This window comes from Eurosta solidaginis, chromosome X, assembly GCF_040869045.1.
Source record: "Eurosta solidaginis isolate ZX-2024a chromosome X, ASM4086904v1, whole genome shotgun sequence".
Classification (NCBI taxonomy): Eukaryota; Metazoa; Arthropoda; class Insecta; order Diptera; family Tephritidae; genus Eurosta; species Eurosta solidaginis.
The window spans coordinates 98,335,676-98,362,923 of record NC_090324.1 but is presented as its reverse complement, the minus strand read 5'-3'; the positions used below and the strand labels follow the sequence as shown (position 1 = coordinate 98,362,923).

The 27,248-nt window shown below is 35.5% G+C and overlaps 1 protein-coding gene and 1 pseudogene across 9 annotated transcripts in view; one reads left to right on the top strand and one right to left on the bottom strand.

Annotated features, from left to right (window-relative positions):
• The window catches only part of bt (projectin protein bent), a 3,328,983-nt gene that overhangs the window by 2,615,807 nt on the left and 685,928 nt on the right, over positions 1–27,248 (bottom strand). The gene's annotated exons all lie outside the window — the stretch shown is intronic.
• On the top strand, positions 14,170–17,688 carry LOC137234490 (uncharacterized; annotated as a pseudogene).

Sequence of the window (27,248 nt, the reverse complement as noted above, 5' to 3'; positions counted from 1 at the left end):
AGCCGAACAAAAATTTACCAATCCCCGTGGAATTTGGTAGGGGCATAGATTCTATGAAGATAACTGTTTTCTGTGAAAATGAGCGAAATCGGTTGAAGCCACGCCCAGTTTTTATACACAGTCGACCGTCTGTCCTTCCGTTCGGCCGTTAACACCATAACCTTCGCAAAAATCGATATATCTTTACTAAACTTAGTTCACATACTTATCTGAACTCACTTTATCTTGGCCGAAATCCGACTATGAGCACGCCCACTTTTTCGATATCGAAAATTACGAAAAATGAAAAAAATGTCATAATTCTATACCAAATATGAAAAAAAGGATGAAACATGGTAATTGGATTGGTCTATTGACGCAAAATTTAACTTTAGAAAAAACTTTGTAAAATGGGTGTGACACCTACCATATTAAGTGGAAGAAAATGAAAAAGTGTTGCTCGGCGAAATCAAAAGCCCTTAGAATCTTGGCAGGAGTACTCTTCGTGGTATTACATATATAAATAAATTAGCGGTACCTGACAGATGATATTCTGGGTCACCCTGGTCCACATTTTGGTCGATATCTCGAAAACGCCTTCACATATACAACTAAGGGCCACTCCCTTTTAAAACCCTCATTAATACCTTTAATTTGATACCCATATCGTACAAACGCATTCTAGAATCACCCCGGTCTACCTTTATGGCTTTATCTCGAAAAGGTGTCCACCTATAGAACTAAGACCCTCTTAAACTACTCATTAACTCCTTTCATTTGATACCCATATCGTACAAACACATTCTAGATTCACTCCTGGTCCACATTTATGGCGATATCTCGAAAAAGCCGTTCACCTATAGAACTAAGGCCAACTCCCTTTTAAAACACTCATTAACACCTTTCATTTGATACTCATATCGTACAAACACATTCTAGAGTCACCCCTGGTCCACCTTTATGGCGATATCACGAAACTGCGTCCACATATAGAACTAAGGCCCACTCCCTTTTAAAATACTCATTAACACCTTTCATTTGATACTCATATCGTACAAACACATTCTAGAGTCACCCCTGGTCCACCTTTATGGCGATATCACGAAACTGCGTCCACATATAGAACTAAGGCCCATTCCCTTTTAAAATACTCGTTAACACCTTTCGTCGTTTGATACCCATATCGTAAAACACATTCTAGGGTCACCCCTGGTCCACATTTATGGCGATATCACGAAACTGCGTCCACATATAGAACTAAGGCCCATTCCCTTTTAAAATACTCATTAACACCTTTCATTTGATACCAATATCGTACAAACGCATTCTAGAGTCACCCCCGGTCCACCTTTATGGCGATATCCCGAAATGGCGTCCACCTATGGAACGAAGGATTACTCCGTTTTAAAATACTCATTAACACCTTTCATTTGATACCCATATCGTACAAACGCATTCTAGAGTCACCCCTGGTCCACCTTTATGGCGATATCTCGAAAAGGCGACCACCTATACAACTACCACCACTCCCTTTTAAAACCCTCCTTAATACCTTTAATTTGATACCCATATCCTACAAACAAATTCTAGGGTCACACCTGGTCCACCTTTATGGCGATATCTCGAAACGGCGTCCACCTATGAAACTAAGGACTACTCCCTTTTAAAATACGCATTAACACCTTTCTTTTGATACCCATATTGTACAAACAAATTCTAGGGTCACCACTGGTCCACCTTTATGGCGATATCTCGAAACGGCGTGCACCTATGGAACTAAGGATTACTCCCTTTTAAAATACTCATTAACACCTTTCTTTTGATACCCATATTGTACAAACAAATTCTAGAGTCAACCCTGATCCACCTTTATGCATATATCCCTAAATGGCGTCCACCTATAGAACTATGGCCCACTCCCTCATAAAATACTCTTTAACACCTTTCATTTGATACCCATATTGTACAAACAAATTCTAGAGTCAACCCTGATCCACCTTTATGGCGATATCCCTAAATGGCGTTCACCTATAGAAATATGGCCCACTCCTTCATAAAATACTACGCAAGGAAAAGGAAGCTGCGTGATACCACAAAAGGTATGGCCACGACTCATCTTTCAGAAGCACTGGCTATTAAATATAAAAAAAAACGAAGAAAACGTGAAGTCTCATATAACAGAAGCAGTTGCGGTAGCAAGTCCAGTGCGACTGATGAGGATCGAAAACAGCATTCCCACACCACCAAATGCGCTCCCTAGGAAATACACTCCCGAAGAAGCTTTAGCGCTGTTTATAGATCTCGATTTAACGAAGAAAAAAAATATTATATTGCGTAAGTCATTACTGCAACGTAATGCCGATATTTTACCTGGATACAAAAAAATTACTCAAGCCAAGAAAGAAGTAGTTCCTCTACGTCCCAAATTAATCGAAGTATCAGCTGAAATTGAGCTACAAAACCTAATGGATCATACGTCTACATGACTCCTTCACAGTTTTACTGAAGAAAAGTTGAAATCACTGCCAAAGGAGCTAGTATTGATAACTAAGTGGGGCTGTGATGGATCATCAGGACAAAGCGCATAAAAACAAAGAATAAATGTAGACGATGACCCAATTACATATAGTAATATGTTTATGGCTTCTATTGTGCCATTACGACTAAAAGATGAAGCCTCAGAATATTGGAAAAATCCACGTCCGTCATCAATTATATTGTGCCGCCCGATATTATTTAAATACGAGAAGGAGTCTTCGGAACTCATAAAAGCTACAGTGAGTGATATAAAAAATCAAATTGCCAAATTAGAACCAACAATAATTGAAATTGAAGAGGGGAATGTTATTACAATAAAGCATGATTTTCTTCTAACAATGGTCGATGGAAAAGTTTTGAACTTAATAACAAATACGACATCTACAATGAAATGTCCAATTTGTAAGCAGAGCCAAAAGGACTTTGAAGGTCTTGATGATTCAATAACTGACGAACTAAATTATGAGTATGGGATATCTCCTTTGCATGCTAGGATAAGTCGCATGGAATTTGTTTTGAAGCTGGCTTATACACTACCACAACAAGGAGAAGTTTTCGACGACAATAAAACATGTAAGGAGAAACAAAACAGGAGAAAAAAAACAATTCAGGATGCATTCTATAAAGAGATTGGCCTTAGAGTTGAGTGTACAAAGTATGGATACGGAAATACAAATGATGGTAACTCCTCAAGAAGATTTTTTGAAAACGATGAAGTGACTGCTCGCATAACAGGAGTTGATAGAGATATTGTGAAAAAATTGGGAGTAATTTTAAATATTTTAAAATGCCATGAACCAGTTAATGGCCCCAAATTTAGAGAATATACATCTAAAACTACAGGGATGCTGCATCAAAAGTATACTGAGAAGAAACTTACACCAACGGTACATAAAATTTTAGCACATGGAAAAGATTTAAAAGAGTACCAATGCTTACCATTAGGAGAATTGTCTGAAGAAGCTCAATAATCCAAGAACAAAGACTACAAAAGATATAGATGTATGAACACCTGCAAATTATCACGAGTTAGACAAAACGAAGACCTTTTCAACATGTTAGCTATCTCTTCTGATCCAGTCATATCATCTATGAGGTATGTAAGAACACAAAAAGATCTTACAGATGCGTATAGCTCAGAAATGGTTGCTTTGTTAGATATATGTTCCAGTGACGATGACTATGTTAAGATAAAATAAGTTTCTCACTTCTTATCACAACAATGAAAAAGAGGTTTACTAATCAATTTTGTTACTTTATTGAAAAATAAGATATCTATGTACAAGTTAATTTTTTTTTCAAATAAAAGAATTAATTAATTTAGTAATTTATAAATATATACTTTTCGTTATTGCATTTCTCTAAAGTTTATCAAATTTATTTTAAAGCTTCGGCATTTCGCCTTCAAACGAGCATTAAATTTTTATAGAAATCAATACGTCTGTCGAGTTTGGTACAAATTGGTAAAGCGGCTACTAAGATCAAACTTTTTAGCATAAATTGGCAGTGCCACTCCCCTTTTCCACAATTCGTTGGCTGTTTAGTCTTGAGCTCAAATAAAATTTCATTGAACCACTTTCAATAACTTTTAGTTATTAATAAAATACATGATTGGCTTGTAAATTAAAAAAAAACATGTAAAATTTTACGATGAATTTTGAAGCACCTTGTTATTGTGGCACCAAAAACGGACATTTGAGTTTTATAAGAGTATTGCCATTTAAAAGAAACAATACGTCTATCGATTTTGGTAGTTATTGATTACGTGACTACTTAGATACAAACAACTCTTTATCATAAGTGGGAAGTGCCACGCTATCTTATCAAATCATTAGTTTATCTTACTTAATACTTTAATTCGTCATTATAGGACACATCTCATTTTATTTTTTTTATTTTTTACTAAAAACATTTTGTTTTTGCATTGTTTGACGAATTTTTTTGAAGCACCCTGTATCTGTGACATTCTGAGCTATCACACAATACAACTTCAAATAATTAGCTTTCATTTGCATTTTAAATTTTTAAAATATCTTCATTGGTTCAAAAGTTATGATTTTTGCAAAGAAAAAACTCAAAAGGCGCCACTGTGCGACGTTGGCCACAGCAGAGTCACGCAAACATACGACGCTGGCCGCAACAGCGCTACGCTATCATACAACGCTGGCCGCAAAAGCGCAACGCAAACACACGACGCTGGCCGCAACAGCGCTGCGCAAACACACGACGCTGGCCGCAGCAGCGCTACGCAAGCATACGACGTTGGCCACAGCAGAGTCACGCAAACATACGACGCCGGCCGCAACAGCGCTACGCAAACACACGACGCTGGCCGCAGCAGCAATATGCAAGCATAATACGTTGGCCACAGCAGGTCACGCAAGCATACGACGTTGGCCACAGCAGAGTCACGCAAACATACGACGCCGGCCGCAACAGCGCTACGCAAACACACGACGCTGGCCGCAGCAGCAATATGCAAGCATAATACGTTGGCCACAGCAGGTCACGCAAGCATACGACGTTGGCCACAACAGAGTAACGCAAACATACGAAGTCAACCATACCAGAGTTACGCAGAAGCACCGACAAAAGCCGCAGCAGAGACACGCAGTCGCCAGCCGTAAGCGAGACACGCCGACGCAGGGCGTCACAGAGATACATTTACGCACACCCAGGCAACGACCAGCAAGGCGTCCTTACGGAACGATCCTAACGGGACACGAGGACGTTTGCCCACCATAAATCATAGAGCAAGCATCAAACGAAGTGAAGAATACATACATATCTTTTTTTGTTACATTTGTTTATTATAGTTATAATATATGGAGTTAAAGCAATAAAGTGAATTTTATATGAAAACGTTTTGCAAGGTGCCCCGAAATATAAATTTATTGTAAGCGAACCTTGGGCACGGCGAGTGTACCCCAGCACTTCTTGAAGAAGCACCGGGGCGAGAAAAAGCTTCGTTACAACACAAACAATCTTCTGAAGTGAAGAGGAGTGGTACAATACCAATAACAAAAGGCACGCCTAGTACAAATTAATATAAAGACAGAATGTCTCAAATTGTGCGAGAGATTGAAAATGGGATACAACTGAAATTAACCAAGAAAGCAAATACAACACAATATTGCAATGGTTGGGCGATTGTGATTTCAGCAGCTTGACCGCGGTCCGATCCCTGGTGAAAACTGTTGAGATAAATAAAAACATTACGAAATTGCCTGACGATGATGACGTGGCGGTTCTCGAAATGGTACCATCGCAATATGCCAGTAAATTTTTCCTTCTTTTCAGTTTTTCCCAATAAATCCAAAATTATAATTGAATAAAAATTATTATTTACCGGTGTTAAGCTCATTAATTCTTAAAAATATTAAGTAAAATTGAACACACCATTAAACATACAAACATATCTGTGGCAATATATTATAACATCTTAAGTCGAGTTAAGTCCAAATCGAGTTAACGTCAGATTCGGGTTCGTTTCCTTACAATCCACATTTGGGTTCAATCCGTTTCAAAATTCCCCGTTTTTCGAAAAAGTTACAACGGTTAAAATTTTTAATGGCTTTATTTTTTGAATATAATTCGTACGGAAAAATGTCTTACTTAATATTTGATTTTAGCGACCTTTATACGTTTAAATATAAATTTTTTATTTTGCCGGCTCTAGGTCAAAAGTAATAAGACGATTTGGTTTTTTATATTCCCAATATATTTCGATCACCTTCGGAGATCTTCATCAGGGAGCTACAACAATAATACACAATTCAGCTTAGTTTGTAATAATTAACAACAATAACTAAATAAACAATTTTACATATATAATTACATTCATATTTATATACATACATACATTTTTAAGAGCTCACAGAGTATATTAACTTTGATTGGATAACGGTTGGTTGTACAGATATAAAGGAGTCGAGATAGATATAGACTTCCATATATCAAAATCATCAGTATCGGAAAAAAATTTGATTGAGCCATGTCCGTCCGTCCGTCCGTCCGTCTGTCCGTTAACACAATAACTTGAGTAAATTTTGAGGTATCTTGATGAAATTTGGTATGTAGGTTCCTGGGCACTCAACTCAGATCGCTATTTAAAATGAACAATATAAGACTATAACCACGCCCACTTTTTCGATATCGAAAACGGACGGAAAAGCGATGAAACTGGGTGGGTGGGTTCACCTTATGACGCAAAATAGAAACTTAGTAAAATTTTGGACAATGGGCGTGGCAACGCCCACTTTTAAAAGAAGGTAATTTAAAAGTTTTGCAAGCTGTAATTTGGCAGTCGTTGAAGATATCATGAAGAAATTTGACAGGAACGTTATTATATGTGAGCTAAATAAAAATTATCAAAATCGGACGAACACGCCAACTTTAAAAAAAAAAAATTTTAAAAGTCAAAATTTAACAAAAAATTTAATATCTTTACAGTATATAAGTAAATTATATAAATAATTAGCTTTCATTTGCATTTTAAATTTTTAAAATATCTTCATTGGTTCAAAAGTTATGATTTTTGCAAAGAAAAAACTCAAAAGGCGCCACTGTGCGACGTTGGCCACAGCAGAGTCACGCAAACATACGACGCTGGCCGCAACAGCGCTACGCTATCATACAACGCTGGCCGCAAAAGCGCAACGCAAACACACGACGCTGGCCGCAACAGCGCTGCGCAAACACACGACGCTGGCCGCAGCAGCGCTACGCAAGCATACGACGTTGGCCACAGCAGAGTCACGCAAACATACGACGCCGGCCGCAACAGCGCTACGCAAACACACGACGCTGGCCGCAGCAGCAATATGCAAGCATAATACGTTGGCCACAGCAGGTCACGCAAGCATACGACGTTGGCCACAGCAGAGTCACGCAAACATACGACGCCGGCCGCAACAGCGCTACGCAAACACACGACGCTGGCCGCAGCAGCAATATGCAAGCATAATACGTTGGCCACAGCAGGTCACGCAAGCATACGACGTTGGCCACAACAGAGTAACGCAAACATACGAAGTCAACCATACCAGAGTTACGCAGAAGCACCGACAAAAGCCGCAGCAGAGACACGCAGTCGCCAGCCGTAAGCGAGACACGCCGACGCAGGGCGTCACAGAGATACATTTACGCACACCCAGGCAACGACCAGCAAGGCGTCCTTACGGAACGATCCTAACGGGACACGAGGACGTTTGCCCACCATAAATCATAGAGCAAGCATCAAACGAAGTGAAGAATACATACATATCTTTTTTTGTTACATTTGTTTATTATAGTTATAATATATGGAGTTAAAGCAATAAAGTGAATTTTATATGAAAACGTTTTGCAAGGTGCCCCGAAATATAAATTTATTGTAAGCGAACCTTGGGCACGGCGAGTGTACCCCAGCACTTCTTGAAGAAGCACCGGGGCGAGAAAAAGCTTCGTTACAACACAAACAATCTTCTGAAGTGAAGAGGAGTGGTACAATACCAATAACAAAAGGCACGCCTAGTACAAATTAATATAAAGACAGAATGTCTCAAATTGTGCGAGAGATTGAAAATGGGATACAACTGAAATTAACCAAGAAAGCAAATACAACACAATATTGCAATGGTTGGGCGATTGTGATTTCAGCAGCTTGACCGCGGTCCGATCCCCGGTGAAAACTGTTGAGATAAATAAAAACATTACGAAATTGCCTGACGATGATGACGTGGCGGTTCTCGAAATGGTACCATCGCAATATGCCAGTAAATTTTTCCTTCTTTTCAGTTTTTCCCAATAAATCCAAAATTATAATTGAATAAAAATTATTATTTACCGGTGTTAAGCTCATTAATTCTTAAAAATATTAAGTAAAATTGAACACACCATTAAACATACAAACATATCTGTGGCAATATATTATAACATCTTAAGTCGAGTTAAGTCCAAATCGAGTTAACGTCAGATTCGGGTTCGTTTCCTTACAATCCACATTTGGGTTCAATCCGTTTCAAAATTCCCCGTTTTTCGAAAAAGTTACAACGGTTAAAATTTTTAATGGCTTTATTTTTTGAATATAATTCGTACGGAAAAATGTCTTACTTAATATTTGATTTTAGCGACCTTTATACGTTTAAATATAAATTTTTTATTTTGCCGGCTCTAGGTCAAAAGTAATAAGACGATTTGGTTTTTTATATTCCCAATATATTTCGATCACCTTCGGAGATCTTCATCAGGGAGCTACAACAATAATACACAATTCAGCTTAGTTTGTAATAATTAACAACAATAACTAAATAAACAATTTTACATATATAATTACATTCATATTTATATACATACATTCATTTTTAAGAGCTCACAGAGTATATTAACTTTGATTGGATAACGGTTGGTTGTACAGATATAAAGGAGTCGAGATAGATATAGACTTCCATATATCAAAATCATCAGTATCGGAAAAAAATTTGATTGAGCCATGTCCGTCCGTCCGTCCGTCCGTCTGTCCGTTAACACAATAACTTGAGTAAATTTTGAGGTATCTTGATGAAATTTGGTATGTAGGTTCCTGGGCACTCAACTCAGATCGCTATTTAAAATGAACGATATAAGACTATAACCACGCCCACTTTTTCGATATCGAAAACGGACGGAAAAGCGATGAAACTGGGTGGGTGGGTTCACCTTATGACGCAAAATAGAAACTTAGTAAAATTTTGGACAATGGGCGTGGCAACGCCCACTTTTAAAAGAAGGTAATTTAAAAGTTTTGCAAGCTGTAATTTGGCAGTCGTTGAAGATATCATGAAGAAATTTGACAGGAACGTTATTATATGTGAGCTAAATAAAAATTATCAAAATCGGACGAACACGCCAACTTTAAAAAAAAAAAAATTTTAAAAGTCAAAATTTAACAAAAAATTTAATATCTTTACAGTATATAAGTAAATTATGTCAACATTCAACTCCAGTAATGATATGGTGCAACAAAATACAAAAATAAAAGAAAATTTCAAAATGGGCGTGGCTCCGCCCTTTTTCATTTAATTTGTCTAGAATACTTTTAATGCCATAAGCCGAACATAAATATACCAATCCCCGTGGAATTTGGTAGGGGCATAGATTCTATGAGGATAACTGTTTTCTGTGAAAATGAGCGAAATCGGTTGAAGCCACGCCCAGTTTTTATACACAGTCGACCGTCTGTCCTTCCGTTCGGCCGTTAACACGATAACCTTCGCAAAAATCGATATATCTTTACTAAACTTAGTTCACATACTTATCTGAACTCACTTTATCTTGGCCGAAATCCGACTATGAGCACGCCCACTTTTTCGATATCGAAAATTACGAAAAATGAAAAAAATGTCATAATTCTATACCAAATATGAAAAAAAGGATGAAACATGGTAATTGGATTGGTCTATTGACGCAAAATTTAACTTTAGAAAAAACTTTGTAAAATGGGTGTGACACCTACCATATTAAGTGGAAGAAAATGAAAAAGTGTTGCTGGGCGAAATCAAAAGCCCTTGGAATCTTGGCAGGAGTACTCTTCGTGGTATTACATATATAAATAAATTAGCGGTACCCGACAGATGATATTCTGGGTCACCCTGGTCCACATTTTGGTCGATATCTCGAAAACGCCTTCACATATACAACTAAGGGCCACTCCCTTTTAAAACCCCCATTAATACCTTTAATTTGATACCCATATCGTACAAACGCATTCTAGAATCACCCCGGTCTACCTTTATGGCTTTATCTCGAAAAGGCGTCCACCTATAGAACTAAGACCCTCTTAAACTACTCATTAACTCCTTTCATTTGATACCCATATCGTACAAACACATTCTAGATTCACTCCTGGTCCACATTTATGGCGATATCTCGAAAAAGCCGTTCACTTATAGAACTAAGGCCAACTCCCTTTTAAAACACTCATTAACACCTTTCATTTGATACTCATATCGTACAAACACATTCTAGAGTCACCCCTGGTCCACCTTTATGGCGATATCACGAAACTGCGTCCACATATAGAACTAAGGCCCACTCCCTTTTAAAATACTCATTAACACCTTTCATTTGATACTCATATCGTACAAACACATTCTAGAGTCACCCCTGGTCCACCTTTATGGCGATATCACGAAACTGCGTCCACATATAGAACTAAGGCCCATTCCCTTTTAAAATACTCGTTAACACCTTTCGTCGTTTGATACCCATATCGTAAAACACATTCTAGGGTCACCCCTGGTTCACATTTATGGCGATATCACGAAACTGCGTCCACATATAGAACTAAGGCCCATTCCCTTTTAAAATACTCATTAACACCTTTCATTTGATACCAATATCGTACAAACGCATTCTAGAGTCACCCCTGGTCCACCTTTATGGCGATATCCCGAAATGGCGTCCACCTATAGAACTATGACCCACTCCCTTTTTAAATACTCATTAACACCTTTCATTTGATACCCATATCGTACAAACGCATTCTAGAGTCACCTCTGGTTCACATTTATGGCGATATCCCAAAATGTAGTCCACCTATAAAACTAATTACCACTCCCTTTTAAAATAATCATTAACACCTTTCATTTGATACCCTATTGTACAAACGCATTCTAGAGTCACTCCTGGTCCACCTTTATGGCGATATCCCGAAATGGCGTCCACCTACAGAACTATGGCCCACTCCCTTTTAAAATACTCTTTAATACCTTCCATTTGCTACCCATGTCATACAAACACATTCCAGGGTTACCCTAGGTTAATTTTCCTACATGGTGATTTTCCCTTATTTTGTCTCCAAAGCCCTCAGCTGAGTATGTAATGTTCGGTTACACCCGAACTTAGCCTTCCTTACTGGTTATTTTTATTTTGCTAATCTGCGTCCGTTCTATTCACCATGTAGCTTCTGAACTAATTTTCCACGATTCTAGCAGGTGTCTGTAGATATGTGAGCAGCCGTCGGTGTCTATTTTATAGTTAAGTCTTGTTAGTTGGTGTGTTGTTGTTGTGTGTTTGTTGTAATGTTGCTCTGTTTGAAGTATGCTCACTGCTTCGAAATTTGGTTGATGGCCGCTCTCTGCATATTGGGCCGCAAGTGAAGTTTTTTGCGTGTTACTAGCTGTTCTGCATTTTATATTAGATCGGTGGCATGACATTCTCGATTTCAATTTACTCTTAGTTGTACCTACATACTCTTTGTTACATTTAGCGTTTTCATTTCCAGCGCATGTAATTTTGTAAACGATGTTGTTTTTGTCTAATAATGCTACTTTACTTTTCATGTTGTTGTAGAAAATATTCGTCGTATAGGCTGGTTTATGTGCAAATTTGATGTTTTCCTTGTCATATATGTCGGGAAATTTTAATCTGTCAGAGAAGCCTGGAATGTATAACATCGGTTTGTACTTTGTGGTTGTTTTTTCTCCGTTTTTGGGTATTTTTATATCACTGTAAGCTTTTATCATCCTTCGTATAATTCCACGAGGGAAGTCATTAATTTTTAGTACATTTGCTATCAGGGTGGAACACTGCATCACTCGTGTCCAACACCTTCTCAATAAAGTTTTTGGTTGTATTTATAATCATGCTTCTCGAATGTGCGGATTTGTAGCTCATTATCCGTCTTTATGATGTGTGTTTTTGGTACCAAACTACTTTTATTTGGTTTTCTTTCTTACATACGAGACAATCCAAGAAGAGTAATCTGTTTTCAGCCTCTAGCTCCATCGTAAATTGTATATCTTTATGATATATGTTTAGGGTTTTCATTGTTTTTTCCAGTTCGTCCTCCCTTACTATTGCAAACACATCATCTACGTACTTGCTAAGTAGTCTTGTGTTTGTCACTTTCTTCAATATTTCTTCCATGATGATGTCGGCTACTATCGGTGATGCTGGAGATCCCATTGTAAGCCCTTCTGCGTATAAATAATTTCTTCATACTTAAATTATCTATTTTCTGTGATACAAAAGTCAATATTTCCATAAAGAGCTTTATTGGTATAGCTGTGCATTGTTTTATGTCATCCCACTTTGTCATTATAGTCCCTATAGCTAAATCCGTAGTTACACTTGGAAACAATGACAATACATCAAACAACACAAGACGTTCATCATCACCTATACAGGAGTTGTTTCTCTTAGCTTTGAACTCTATTACACTTATTACATTAAATTTTGATTCGTAAGTCAGATTTTTTAAAACGTTGGCAAGTATTTACATAAATTATAGGATGGAGAATTAATCATTGAATAAATTGGTCTTAAAGGCATATTATCTTTGTGTCCTTTTGGCGTATCATATATTCGTGGTGGTAGAGCGGTATGGGATATCATTTGTGACCTTTCTCTTTTTGTAATGATACCTAGTTTTTCGAATTTATCTACCAATTTATTGTTTTTTCTTTGTAAACGCAACGTTGGGTCTTGTCGTAATATTCTGTATGTTGATAGATCGGATAATATGTTATTCATCTTTGCCATGTAGTCACTTTTTCCATTGCAACAGTCACATTGCCCTTATCTGCATTTAAAATAACTATATTTTTGTTTTGGTTTAGAAATTTTCGGGTTCGCCCCACTGTATCGTTAATGGCAATATCAGCTGTGTTCGTTTTATGTTTTGTTACTGTTTATTTTATCAGCAACTATAGTTTTGTTCTCGCAGACTCTTAATCCTCTTTATTTTTCACGCTCTTTATTAGTTCTTCTCCATCCACTGTACATTTGAATAGAGGGAAAGTGTTTTTTGCAACCGGTAGAGCGAACTTTGGACCATTTGCAAGAAGCGCCTCAACATCAGGTGGAAAATCTGTCTTAGTTTAGTTTACCAACCAATATTTGTTGTTTAGAATTGCTACACATAACAAACACACCAACAAACAAGAGACTTAACTATAAAATAGACACCGACGGCTGCACACATATCTACAGACACCTGCTAGAAAAGCTACATGGCAAACCGAACGGACGCAGATTAGCCAAATAAAAATAAAAATATATGTATGTATATAAATATGAATGTGGTTATATACGTAAAATTGTTTATTTAGTTATTGTTGTTAGTTATTACAAACTAAGCTGAATTGTGTATTATTGTTGTAGTCCCCTGATGAAGATCTCCGAAGGTGATCGAAATATATTGGGAAAATATAAAACCAAGTCGCTTTATTACTTTTCACCTAAAGCCGGCAAAATAAAAAATTTACATTAAAAATGTCTTACGTTAACTTAAGTTTTCTTAAATGTCTTATTGGCTATTAAATATTTTGTTCACAAAAACTTATGTCAACATAAACCCAATATATACTGAACAATTTGTATCAAGTTAAATAGAATCAAACATCTTATGAATACTTAAGCGTTTATGTATGAAATAACTTTTCAGATTTCCTTAACTTAAATTGACATAAGTTCTTACAATAAAATAAAAATTATTGAAAGGTTAAAATATGTCGTTTTGCAGAACATCTTACGTCGACTTAAAATGCTCTGCTAAAATTTCGGTTGCCGATAACGGTGTTTTAAATCAATATAAGTTTGTTTTTTGTGTGCTAATTTCTTCCCTTTTTCTACATAAGCTGTTCATTTAATGAAATACTGTCGAGTTGTTAAGAATATTTCTCTATAAAAATGGAAATTGAAAATGCATTAAGTCTTTTAGACATCAGCAATGTGAGTAATGTTAATTTTTCTACTGACGATTCGGTTGTTGATTCAAATTTTAATATAAGTGATTGCACGGCGCCCAGCTCGGATTCAAAAAGCGATGTTGTAAGAATTTTGCTTCTAAACAAATTTGTTGGCTGCGTATAATAAAAATAAAATCTAGAAAAATTCGTAAGTGTTGTAAACGAAGTGTTAACAAATAAAACCTCGCACAAGTCCCGAAACCAATTAAGAAACCTTGGGGAAAGTTATACTTAAAAGCTGAACAATTTATTCCTGCTCGTGTTGTGCTCCCGCTGAAAAAGATGCGCTGATAGAATAACATACGAGGAAAAGCAATTCATACACAAGCAGTATTGGCAGCAAGGCGCCTATAACTTACGTAAGGCATATGTAATACGCCAATTACACGGCTCAAGTATCCTTGTGCCAATTACCAATTTGCACAAGGATTTGACCGGTGTGTGCACTGGTTGCGCTATTTGCGGAGAGAACTGCGCTAAAATCAAAATGATTTTGATATTTACGCATGTCTGCAAATATTGCACATGCTTTTTTCTTCGTGTATGGTGAATCTTACACAGTTTACCTGTGGTTCCTGATAATATAACATCAGTAATTATTGTTAAAAAATGTTAATATCGAAGGCGTAAGGACCATCTCTAGCTTGTAACAGGAATTCACACAAATTTAATAATACAAAATAATTTTTTATACAATTAGAACACATGTTTCATTTGTTACGCTAGTTGAAAAATGAATATTGCGCAGTGATGCAATGAGTTGAGGTGGTCTTGAAACTAAAATATATATACTATAAATACAATGGAAAATAAAATCTTCTTGTGCGATTTTTTCGACTTATACCGTGAATTACCAGCACTGTGGAAAATAAAGAGTGGTTTTTTATGCAATTAGTGCCTTTTTTACACAATTAAAACACATGTTTCATTTGTTGCGCTACATTAAAAATGAATATTGCGCAGTGTTTTTGAGCCGTGTATGTCAAAATTTTCATTTGCACCAATTTCGTCGTTTTATATTTGCGCATGGTTTTTGTATCATGTATGGGCCGTATTAGTGGCTTAATTGAAATTGAAGAAACGACCACTGTAAAAAGAGCCAAACACGATGAAAACCGTCGAAACAGAGCACATTCATACTATTATTTTTTAGAGGTTGAAGGTAACAGAATTTCAGTTTCAATTTGACAAAAATGCCTCCGATTTACGTTATCTGAGACAGAACAATTTACAAAAACGATTGCAAAAGCAAAACTTGAAGGAGGCAGTGTAACTGGAGAAAGAACGGGAAATTGCAAATTTCATAAAAAGTATTTCCGTCATATGAGTCGCACTATACTCGACGTAATACCTCGAAGCGCTACCTACCGAGTGATTTTTCTGTAGGTGAATTTATTTATTTAATTCATTCAGTCTAAAAGTACATGCTTTCTTAAAGCCTAGTTAAAAATAGAAAACAATTCAAGCTTAAATTTATATAAGCTGTTATTAAAATTAAGAACATTACTGAATCGATTTGCTAGATGTATAGTCCTAGTTATAGGTTCATTCATAGCATAATTCGTTTTATGAGTTATTTCGATGAATAATCTATTATGCCGAAGATCACGCAGTGGAATATAAGGAATGAACAAATTAGATAAATTGGAGTAATTTATGCTCAAGTTTATTAGATTATAGGCAAGCATTAGTGAGATACAAGTTCTTATGTCGTGCAAAGCCTGAAGACTAATCAATTTGCGCCTGCTGGTATACGATGGGAGACCGTCTGGCCAGTGAAGCATCCGTAAAGCAATTTTCGTAAAAACTTTATGAACTCTTTCAATTTTATAGGAGTTAGATTCATAAAAAGGATTCCATATTATTGAACAATATTCAAGGCGACTTCTGACCAAGGAGATATAAAGTGCCTTCAACGTCATAGGGCCCTTAAAGTCACTGGTGCTTCGTCTAATGAACCCAACCATTGCAAAGGACTTTGCAACAATGAAGTCAATATGACTGGAAAAAGAGAGTTTGGAGTCAAAAATGACACCCAAATCTTTAATCTCTTGACAACGATTAAGAGATTTAGCATTTAGTTTGTAGTTAAAATATGTCGCAGTTGTCTTTTTGGAATAAGACACAACGCAGCATTTGTTTGTATTTAAAAATAAATTATTGTCTGCGCACCAACCGGCAAAAGAGTCCAGATCAGATTGCAAGTTAGTGCAGTCGGAGCTATTATGGATCGTCAGAAATAATTTGACATCGTCCGCAAACATCAAACACTTTGCGAATTTGAATTGCTGGGGCAAATCATTTATGAAAATTAAGAATAATAGAGGGCCACAATGGGTATCCTGCGGAATATCTGACCAGGCGTTTATATACAGAGATGACTTGTCGGCTCCAATTGCCACATAGAGCTTTCTGTTCTATAGAAAACTCGTGAAGAATTTCAACAAGTTTCCATTGATTCAATACTTGGCTAACTTGCGTACTAGGATAATATGATCAACCTTGTCGAATGCTTTCGAGAAGTCAGTGTATATGACGTCAAGTTGCTCAGAGTTATCTTAAGCACCCACAATTTGATTAGTAACTAAAGCTAAATTTGTGGAAGTAGACCTACCTGTGAAAAATCTATGCTGACACTCCACTATAGCCTTGCCTACGTAATCGAACAATTTACGTTGAAGTACGTGGTCGAATATTTTTGCCAGAGTACTCTGTTTAACAATCGGTCTGTAGTTGCAAATGTCATTGCGATTACCAGACTTAAATATAGGATTTATGGAGCATAATTTCCACGAGTCCAAAAAAATTCCGCTGTTCAAGCAATTTTGAAAGAGATGAGCTAAGGGTTCTGCAATGGAGTTTGCGCATATTTTGAAAAATATCGGAGAAAACCCCTCAGTATCTGATTTTGCACTAATTGTCAATTTAGAGATTGAATTGCATCGCCTCTATAGAGATAAATATAACAATTCCGTATCCCTTTCAAAGTTTGCTCAATAGTTTGGAACACTGATCTAAAATTTAAAAAACCAAAGGTTGATACTTGCCACAAATGTGATTTGCTTCAATGTAAAATACAAGTTACCAAATCTGAAGAACTTGAATCTCTTAGAGCAAATGGAACATCTCAATCTAGCACTACAAGCATATGATGCTAAAAACATGTTAAGGAAAAATCTCTGATATTAAACTCAAAGTGTTTTGTTTTGATCTTCAGCAGTGTCTTCTTACACATCTGTTGAGGACTTCACTGTCGTTCTACAAAAGGCCATTATGGACATTTAATCTGACCGTACATGACTGTGCAGCAACTCAACCAGTATGCTACATGTGGCATGAGGCAATAGCCAAAAGAGGTGAAAACGAAAAAGCTTCATGCGTATTTCCTCATTTATTGCAAATAAAGGCTAATGTATATCATGTTGTTTTCTATAGTGATTGCTGCACTTGGCAGAAGTGATGGACTGAGTCGCCACTCATCTCGATATTCCATCCCTGCAGGTTTATCTCTGGACTGACTCCACTATCGTGCTCGCTTGGCTGAGAAAACCACCATGCTCCTGGTGAAACTTCGTGTCCCACAGGGTTACCAAATCATCGACAAGGTGGGGAAGCACCACTGGTATGACGTTCACTCATCCCCGACGAAGACGGAAAGCGTGTGCTCTATCACGCAACGAAAGTCGTTCAGCTGTCGGATATACCACAATACTTCTCTTCCTTCCAAGGGCTTTAGGAGTTCTATCGTACATTTTTGGTTTCGTCCAAAGGGCCAACACTACTCAGAATTCAATCTTTCAAGCAGCTTCTGTGGCCATTTTTCCGGAGGAAATCAAAGGTTCAACCCAGGGAATAATTGCCTCTGACAGCAACAACATTTTTCAGTGGAGTCTTCGATTTTAAAATCTGCACTTGCGATATGCACTAAAGAGTCTCGGAGCATCGCGAGACCTCAGTTACAAAGAACGGCACCCAATCCTTCTGCCGTATAACTGCTATTACTCGAGCTTGTTAGTGTAGTTTATCCATGAAATATCACTTTATGGAGAACATCAGTTAATGTTACGACTTTTTCGAGCACAATATTGGATCCCCCGGATTAAAGTTATGATCAAGTCAGTCATCCACAATCGCAAGGTATGCACTATATACAAGAAGCAAACGCAATCTCAAATCATGGCTTACTTTAGCTCAGAACGAACAACTTTCTCTCGGGCGTTTACAAATACCGGCACTGATTTTGCAGGCCCTTTCGATATTAAAAACTATAGAGGTAGAGCATGTGTTATTACTAAAGTGTATGTGTGTCTTCTTGTCTGTTTCGCAACGAAGGCTATTAACCTAGAACCATCCAGATCTTCTAAGGCTGACTTTAAGGCATTTCTAACTGATTCTCGTACGCCAATTCTTTCCAAGTATTTTGAGCAGGAGCTTTCTTGGTATTCCATACTTGCCTCAGCTCCTCATATGGGGGGCTTGTAGGAAGCTGGCGTAAGGAGCTTTAAAACTCATGTTCGAAGGGTAGCATCTGGGATAAAGTATACATTTGAGGAGTTGTCGACACTTTTGTGTATAATTCAGGCCTGTCTCAGCTCAAGACCTCTTAGTCCCGCTTCAAATGACCCATCGAGCTTAGAACCATTGACTCCTGCACATTTTATTATAAGCGCTCCTCTGTTATCTCTCCCGGAGATTGTGGTTAGCGAGAATCCATCATCAGTGATCAACCGATGGCAAAAGATGAAAGTGTAGCATCATGCCCACCTATGCAATATATTTGCGGCATTACGCATCATGAACTTCTATGCCAATACATTTTAGTAATAGCATAATCATATTAAAATATCATACGACATAAATTACATTGACCTAACACAGCGGTTAGCTAACATCAATGGAATGCCGAATATGAAACCCTTGTCAGTTCACACATAACAAATTATGCTTATCGTCAATGTTAGTTTGTCACCAAAATATTTACATACAACCAATAATGTGAATTAACCAAATATTCACATTTCACATGAATATCGATCTGCTGACTTTGCATACAAATCTACATGTAGGCATACCATGCATACAAACCTACATGTATGCATACCGTGTATACAAATCTACATGTATGCATACCTCTATTACAAATTTACATATTTTTAGTTTGTTAGTATTAAGATAATTATGAATGTGTAGGTTAAGAAATTACCTATAAAAGAAAAAGAATTTCTTTAATAAAAGAAATCATCATCAGACAACCAAAGTCGAAACATTCTTTTTATTTAATAGTAACATTTCATGGCGATCCTGCCAGTCTAGATCAGAATTAGCAAAACTGCTAAAGATCTAGCTGGGGGAAGATGCTGCCAGTTCGACCCTTAAAATATAAAATTTGCCTAACAAGCGAAAATTGTTTGAAGGATCTGACTGCAGGAAGATGCTGACAGTTTAGAATCATTCAGTTTAAAATCAGTCAGTTTAAAATCATTTCGCTCAAAATCAAAATTCCAATTTCGTTACTTGCGTGTAATCGGCTAAAGTCCTTAAGAATCGAATGTTCCCTTAAAAATCAAACAAATTTTTGGGATTGTGCAACATGTTGGCAAGGAGGCAAGCAACTTCATATCATCAGGATTAAGACTTTTACCTGGTATACCAAGCGGAAATCGCAACAGTAATAACAAGGGATATACCAAACGGCTAATGTCTGGCCGCATATTAGACGAGCAGTAAGAGCATAAAAAGAAGTGGAATACTAAGATTAACTGCAAGAAAACAAAAAGAAATACATCAAGTGGAATAATACAAGACATTTTTTCCGACGGGCGGCATAGCTTTCTAGAATGGCAGCGGCAAGTCTGGCGGCAGTAATTTAAGTATAAAAATGTAGAATCAATTGAGCGGCCTTAGGGACGCTAAACCATGAGCAAAAACTTCGTTTTTGCTTAGGATTTTTTTTTAAAGTAAGACTAGTTTAATGGAAAGGAAGTTTGAAATTTTAAAATTTAAAGAAAAATGTCAAAAAAAAAAAGTAAATACGAAGAAAATTAAAATGTCTTATTAAAAAACTTTTAATGATTAAAATTTAACGGAATTTTTAACGCTATCGTTGAAAATGGCATAATGGCAAATTAGTTTTTAACATTTATCGTAAGTTGAAAAAAAAAAAATATTTTACATTAAACAAATTTTTCCGCTAAGAAGAAAAATTTTCTTAGACCTTAATAATGTTAACTAAACAAGCAAATAAAATTAGACAAAATAAAATAAAAGTGTACTTAACTATTAATTTGAAAAAGTAAAATTAGAAATTTCAAATATCTAAATTAGAAATGAAAAACTCTAAAGTAACACAAAAATTACAATTTTAGAAATAAATTCTTAAAATACCTATTAAATAAATAAGGTAAATTTATTAAAAACTAATGAAAGTCAAGAGTAAAATGGAATGTTCGAATAAATATTAAAATTAAAGCTTAAATTAGCAATTTTTTTCCCCCCAAGGAATCAGCAATAAATTTTTATTTCCTCTTGAATTTTCCATCTCAATCGAAATATCTTGGTGGACAAAAATAGCCCAAGGAATAATGATAGCGATAGCTGGCTATGAATTTGGCAAAGAAACCTCTGAAGAGGAAATAGTTGACAACAAATTGGTAAAATATGAGCCACAAGCCCAAGTGGGTACAAAAATTTCAGATGTTTGGCTAGGCGCAATGATTTGCGTAGTCGGGCTATTGATCATTGCAATGGCCATAATACTAAGAAAATATATGAAAATCAAATATTGGCAAATGAATAACGTGCAATAGCGCGTCTAGTTTTTTTTTTTCTACCCAAGTTTCCAAACTCAAAGCTGAGGAAGAGCAATATACAATTGAAGTAAAATCTCAAAAATTAAGTCTCAAAATGTCACAATCGACAGTAAAGGCAGCCCTGCCTAAAGCAACAGCAAATCAAAAATTTGCATAACACCTCTGAATGCTCCTGACAAAAATAGTCATGAAGCAATAGAAAATTCGAGGACAGTGGAAATAAGAAAACCCTGAGAAACAAAATATACAAAAATTTTAAAAACCAGCTCATAACAACAAACATGAAGAAAAAGTCACAACGAGAACCAAAATATATATATATATATATATGAAGCGCTAAATAAATTTGAAGTAAAAAGACTAGTCGCGCTCGTTTTCATCTTAGGATAGAAAAATGGTAGCGTAGAAAATTTTCAAGCAACCAGATTGTTGAGGAAGTTATTGACTTGGGACAATATTCGACCAGGCATAAAAGAAATGCCGGCAATCCAGTACTGCAGTAGGCGAATTTATAAAATAATAATTGGTACCCAAGTTCTCAAAGATCAAATAATTGCACTAACCAAAGAGGTTGTGCATGTGACAATCCCGGTATAGAAATAATAATAATTCTTCGTAAAAGTCATAACCTGTCTTGGTGGCCGCGCAGAAATCGCATGACACACAAAATCAAAGATATTGCTGGAAAATAGGGAAATTATTGAAAATATAAAAATAACATCTAAAGATACTAAATTTTTTTTTTGCAACACCCCTGTACCTTCCACTTATCCATTAATAGAACTGCTATCAATACATAGCCACCCCGCTCTTCCATCAGCAACCCCTCTATTGTCTACACAGATTTAATGAAAAAAAAAATGTCAATATAAAAAAAAAAACTTTTTTTCCTTGAATAATATGCGGAATTAGTTTAATAAAATAAAATAAATACAATCGTTTATTGCCTAGGTCTCATAAGGTCATATTTTTACATATTAGGAAAATACTTTACTTTAACCCCAATAGATTAGAAAATATTAATAAGAAAATAGTTTGCATAATTTACTAAATAATGATAGAAACAATAAAGATAAGGAAATAATATTCCATAAGAATAGGTTTAAACCCACTTAAAACATCTTTTAACAACTTAAGACATAATCGTAAAATAAGCATTCCAATTTACTCGGTTAGTTAATAAAATGTCTAAAGACAAGCGGATTTTAAGTGAGTGCACACATTTAAAATCCGGCTGTAAAATAAATAGAATAAGTAAAATAGGTAAAATAAGTGAAATAATTGTCAAATTCAAAAAACAAAAAAACAATTTTTTTATATGTAAAATCGTTAAACTTAAAATTTTGAAAAAAAAAGAGTTGTACAAAATATTGAAAAAAAAGAACAATAGCATAATCATATTACAATATCATACGACATAAATTACATTGATCTAACACAGCGGTTAGCTAACATCAATGGAATGCCGAATATGAAACCCTTGTCAGTTCACACATAACAAATTATGCTTATCGTCAATGTTAGTTTATCACCAAAATATTTACATACAACCAATAATGTGAATTAACCAAATATTCACATTTCACATGAATATCGATCTGCTGACTTTGCATACAAATCTACATGTATGCATACCATGCATACAAATCTACATGTAGTGAAAAGTTTGAAGGAATAAGAAGACGTTGCAAGTTAAAGGTTGCGACTTAAATCTTCACTTTATTGAATAACTTCTTGTCTTTTATACTAATTTGCTTAACCTAAACATTAATAAATGTCTAAATACTAATAACTAAAAATAAGTACATAGGGAATGGAGAATGCATACATGTCTGTTTGTATACGGTCTTTGTATACATGTATTTTTGTATGCATAACTCCATACATGTAGTTTTGTACATTTAGCAGCGTCAGCAGATCAGTTTGAGTGTTTTGGTATTTTCCCAAAAGAGGCTTGTATGTTAGTATGTATAATTACAATGGGTTGTATGTTTATATGTATAATTGATTAGCTGTGAATGGATATATGTAGGTCTCATGTTCGGCATTCCATATCGTCTGGGTTAGTTCAATAATTTATGTTGGGAAAAATATTGTAATATGATTATTACTAAAATATATTTGGAATTTATACAGCGTAATACCGCAAGTGTGTTACAGTCGTTTTGAGGTATAATGGTACCTTACAGTGGGTATGACGTATAATGCTACACCATCCGCCTTAGAAAAAGAGTTTTATACAATTGTTTTGTGAACAATTGTATGAGACTCTTTGTCATATTCTCAATGATTTTGATATTTTATTGTTGTAGTGAAAGAGGTTGTTTGCTCTGCGTTTGATCTGTTGACCTTGCTATTTTTATTGTTATTATTATTGTTTACTTTTTACGTATATATATATATTTTTTTTGTATAAGTCCATTTTTTTTTCAAAATTCTAGATTTTTAGATGTAGAAATTTTTTAAATCTTACTTATTTTAATTATTTTGTTTATTTTATTGTTTTATTGCCGGATTTTAAATGTGTCGACCCATCTAAAATCCGCTTGTTTTTAGAAATTATTTTTATTAATTAATCGGGTAAATTGGAATGATTATTTGCTAAAAAAAAAATATTTTGAATGGGTTTAAGTCTATTCTTATGGATTATTAGTTCCTTATCCTTATTGTTCTTATTACCAGACTCCTGTCTATATGGTATTAAAGTAAAATTGTTATTTTCGTCAAATTTCTTTACTTTATACCGTCCTTTATATCTATGGTCTAGCTTATGGTTATCTTCTATTCTTACTAATACTAAATCTCCTAATTTTATTTCCTTACTGGTGCTGCTTTTATCATAATTAATTTTTTGTTTTTCCTTAGCTTCTTTTACCAATTTTCTAGCTCTTTGTTGTGCTATTTGAAGTCTATATTTAATTTCCTTATCATATGCTTATTTTATTCTCATTTAGGAAGTCGTACATCGGGGGGTTTTTCGCAAATATAAGCTCATAAGGGCAAAAGTTGTGTACGGTCGATGGGGTCGTGTTGTAGCAGTATGCGAAATATTTTAGGTATTCATCCCAATCATCTTTGTCACTAGATATATATGAACGTACATATTCATTAAACGTTCTATGACTACGCTCTATAGTGCCCAACGTTTGATGATGGTATGGTGTTGAGTTTTTGTGCTCAACTTTTAGCAATTTGCACAGTTCTTCGAATAATTCATTTTTGTATTCGGATTCCATATCTGTTAGGATTGTTTTGATGGGACCGTAAATCAAAATGAAATGCTCGAATATAGCTTTAGCAACTATTAGCGCGTGTTTGCTTGGGACTGGGATTGCTATCAAGTATTTTGTGAGATCGCATATAATGGTAACTGCGTATTCGTTTCCATTTATTGACCTTGGCAATGGTCCGACCGTATCGATCTGTACTATACCGAAAGCTTTATTATCATTGGCTCTTTGATATGCTTATTTATTTTATTCTTATTGCAGTGGGTGCAGTTATTTACGTATTTCTTTATGTCACCTCGCATATTTTTCCAGCTATAGCTTTGTTTGTTTTTCTTTATCATGCGATTTATTCCTGGGTGGCCACCACTAATAGGATCGTCATGATATTTCTGCAGAATTTCACTTATTTTCCCGGGACTAGTCACGTACACAACCTCTGGGGTTAGTGTGATTGTTAATTTCTTGAGAACCCTATTTCCTAATTCAATAAATTTGTCTACTCGAGTATAATTATCTTTAAACAATTTGTCCCCTAAGGACAATTGTATCTTTTCAAGTCCCAAATTGGCGGCTTCTTTTTCGGGCCTGATAAAGAATTGTCCTAAGTCAATTTTATCATCTACAATTAGGTTGCTTGTATTTATGGTGCTACAAATTTTCTTTCCCTTTTTGAAATATAATTTGGGGGGATTGAAAACGAGCCTGACATGTCTTTTTACTTCAAATTTATTTAGCGCTTCATATATATTGGGGTTCTCCGTGTGACTTTCTTGAATTTTAGCATTATTTGGTATATTTTTAGCTGTTGATCTAGTTGTAACTTTCATTATTTTGCATGAATCCACTGACATTTCTTTTAAGTTTGTTATGTTAATGCGAGACAATGCGTCCGCGATGTGATTTTCTTTTCCAGCAATGTACTCCACTTCGAAATCGTGTTCTTCTAAATCGAGTCTTACTCGTGTTAATTTAGATGAAGGGTTCTTCATCGAAAAAAGGTAAGTTAAAGGGCGATGGTCGGATTAATTTTAAATTTTCTACCGTAAATGTATGGTCTGAAGAATGTTATGGCCCAATGGATTGCGGCTAGTTCTTTTTCTATTGTAGCTTTGTTTGTTTCACCGTTTGTAAAGGATCTAGAGGCGTAAGCAATTGGCAACTGTTTGCCATCATGTTCTTGGCTAAGGGCTGCTCCGCAAGCATACCCACTAGCGTCGGTTGTTATGCAGAATTCTTTATTGAAGTCGGGGTATTGCAAAAGTTTTGGGCTGATTAATGCTTCCTTTAGATAGACAAAAGCTTCTTGGCATTCTTCTGTCCAGTCGAAGGAAACAGTCTTTTTGCAAAGCCTAGTTAATTTTCTTGAGTATTCTGCGAAATTCGGTACAAATCTGCTGTAGTAATTGCAGAACGCTACGAATTTTTTAATTTCATCTGCTGTTTTTGGTGTTGGGTAATTTTGAACTATCTCAAATTTGCTTGGGTCGGGTAGTATTCCGTCGCTTGTGCTGAAAAATAGGCACTTGTCATTTTAAGTTGTATTTCCTACAAGTAGCGAAAACATCTCTTAAGTTTTTCAGCATGTGTTTTTCTGAACACCATAGTACAACTAAATCATCCATATGTAGAAAGGCTTGGGATGGTTTGAGTCCTGCAAATGCCAGTGTCATCATTCTTTGGAATGAGTTTGGTGCTACTTTTAATCCATAGGGTAGTCTTTTAAATCTATATGTACCATTGTCTGCTGTGAACGAGGTTATATCTCTAGAATCTTGGTGTAATTCTATTTGGTGAAAACCTGGCATAAGGTCAAGGCATGAAAAATATTTTGCTCTTCCAAGTTGGTCTAAAATATCATCAAATCTTGGAAGTGGGAATTTGTCCGCTGCTAGTTTTTTGTTTACTTGTCTGTAGTCAACTACCAGTCTCCATCTTTTTTCAGTATTACCTGGTAGTGATTTTTTAGGTACCAGTAAAATTGGGCTGTTGTACTCTGATATTGGGGGTTCTATGATGTCATCTTCGATCAATTTATTAACCTGTTTGCTTATTTCCTCTTTTTGTGTTCGGGCATTAATTTTTTATGTATACTGGGGTGTCATCTTTCATGTGTAATTTTTGCTTATAAAAATTATTAGAGGAGATTGGTTCTGTTTCTAGTGCAAATATGTCTATATATTCTGTGCATAATGAGATTAATTCTGAATTCACAAATTTTGGGAAATTTTTAGTTAATCTGTTTAACTTTTCTGTGTCATTGCTTTGCTTATTGTGTGTGTGTTTTAATTAAATTGTAGTCGTCTAAATTTTCAGTATTTATTTTGTAATTTTGAATAGTTGTGTTTTTATGTGTGGTGTTTATAATTCTGACAAAAGTTTGTTCTTTATTTGTGATTGTGTTTGCTATGAAAATTCCTGCAGATAATTGTTGATGGGGTATGAAGATGTTTTTATTATCAGAGTTTACTGTTACTTGTCTAATGACTTCAGATCTAGCAGGGATTGTAATTGTGTTGGCAGACAGATGATTTGTTAGGTACATTGTGATTGTTTGGGGGAAATCATATGGTCTTAGAATTAGTTTATCTTCATTTTTGCCATAATCTAGAATACAGTTATATTTCTTTATAAAGTCTAAACCTATTATACCATCACACGGTATTGGAAAATCGTTTTCTACGACGTGAAATTTATGATAAATTAGAAGGTTATCGCCTTTAAAATCGGCTTTAATTGTGCCTAATGTACTGGTTATACCCTGACCAATGCCCTTTAAATCTGTTATTTGTTCTGTATTTATTTTTGTATGATTAAGTACTTGATTCTTTTTAATGATGGAGATATCTGCTCCTGTGTCTACTAAAAAATTTGAAATTGAGTTATTTAATGAGGTTTTTGTAGATATGTAACTATTTAAGTGTAGATTTAGTATACATATTTTTCTATCTACTGATTTTGAAGTGGAGTTTCTTGGTTTTCCT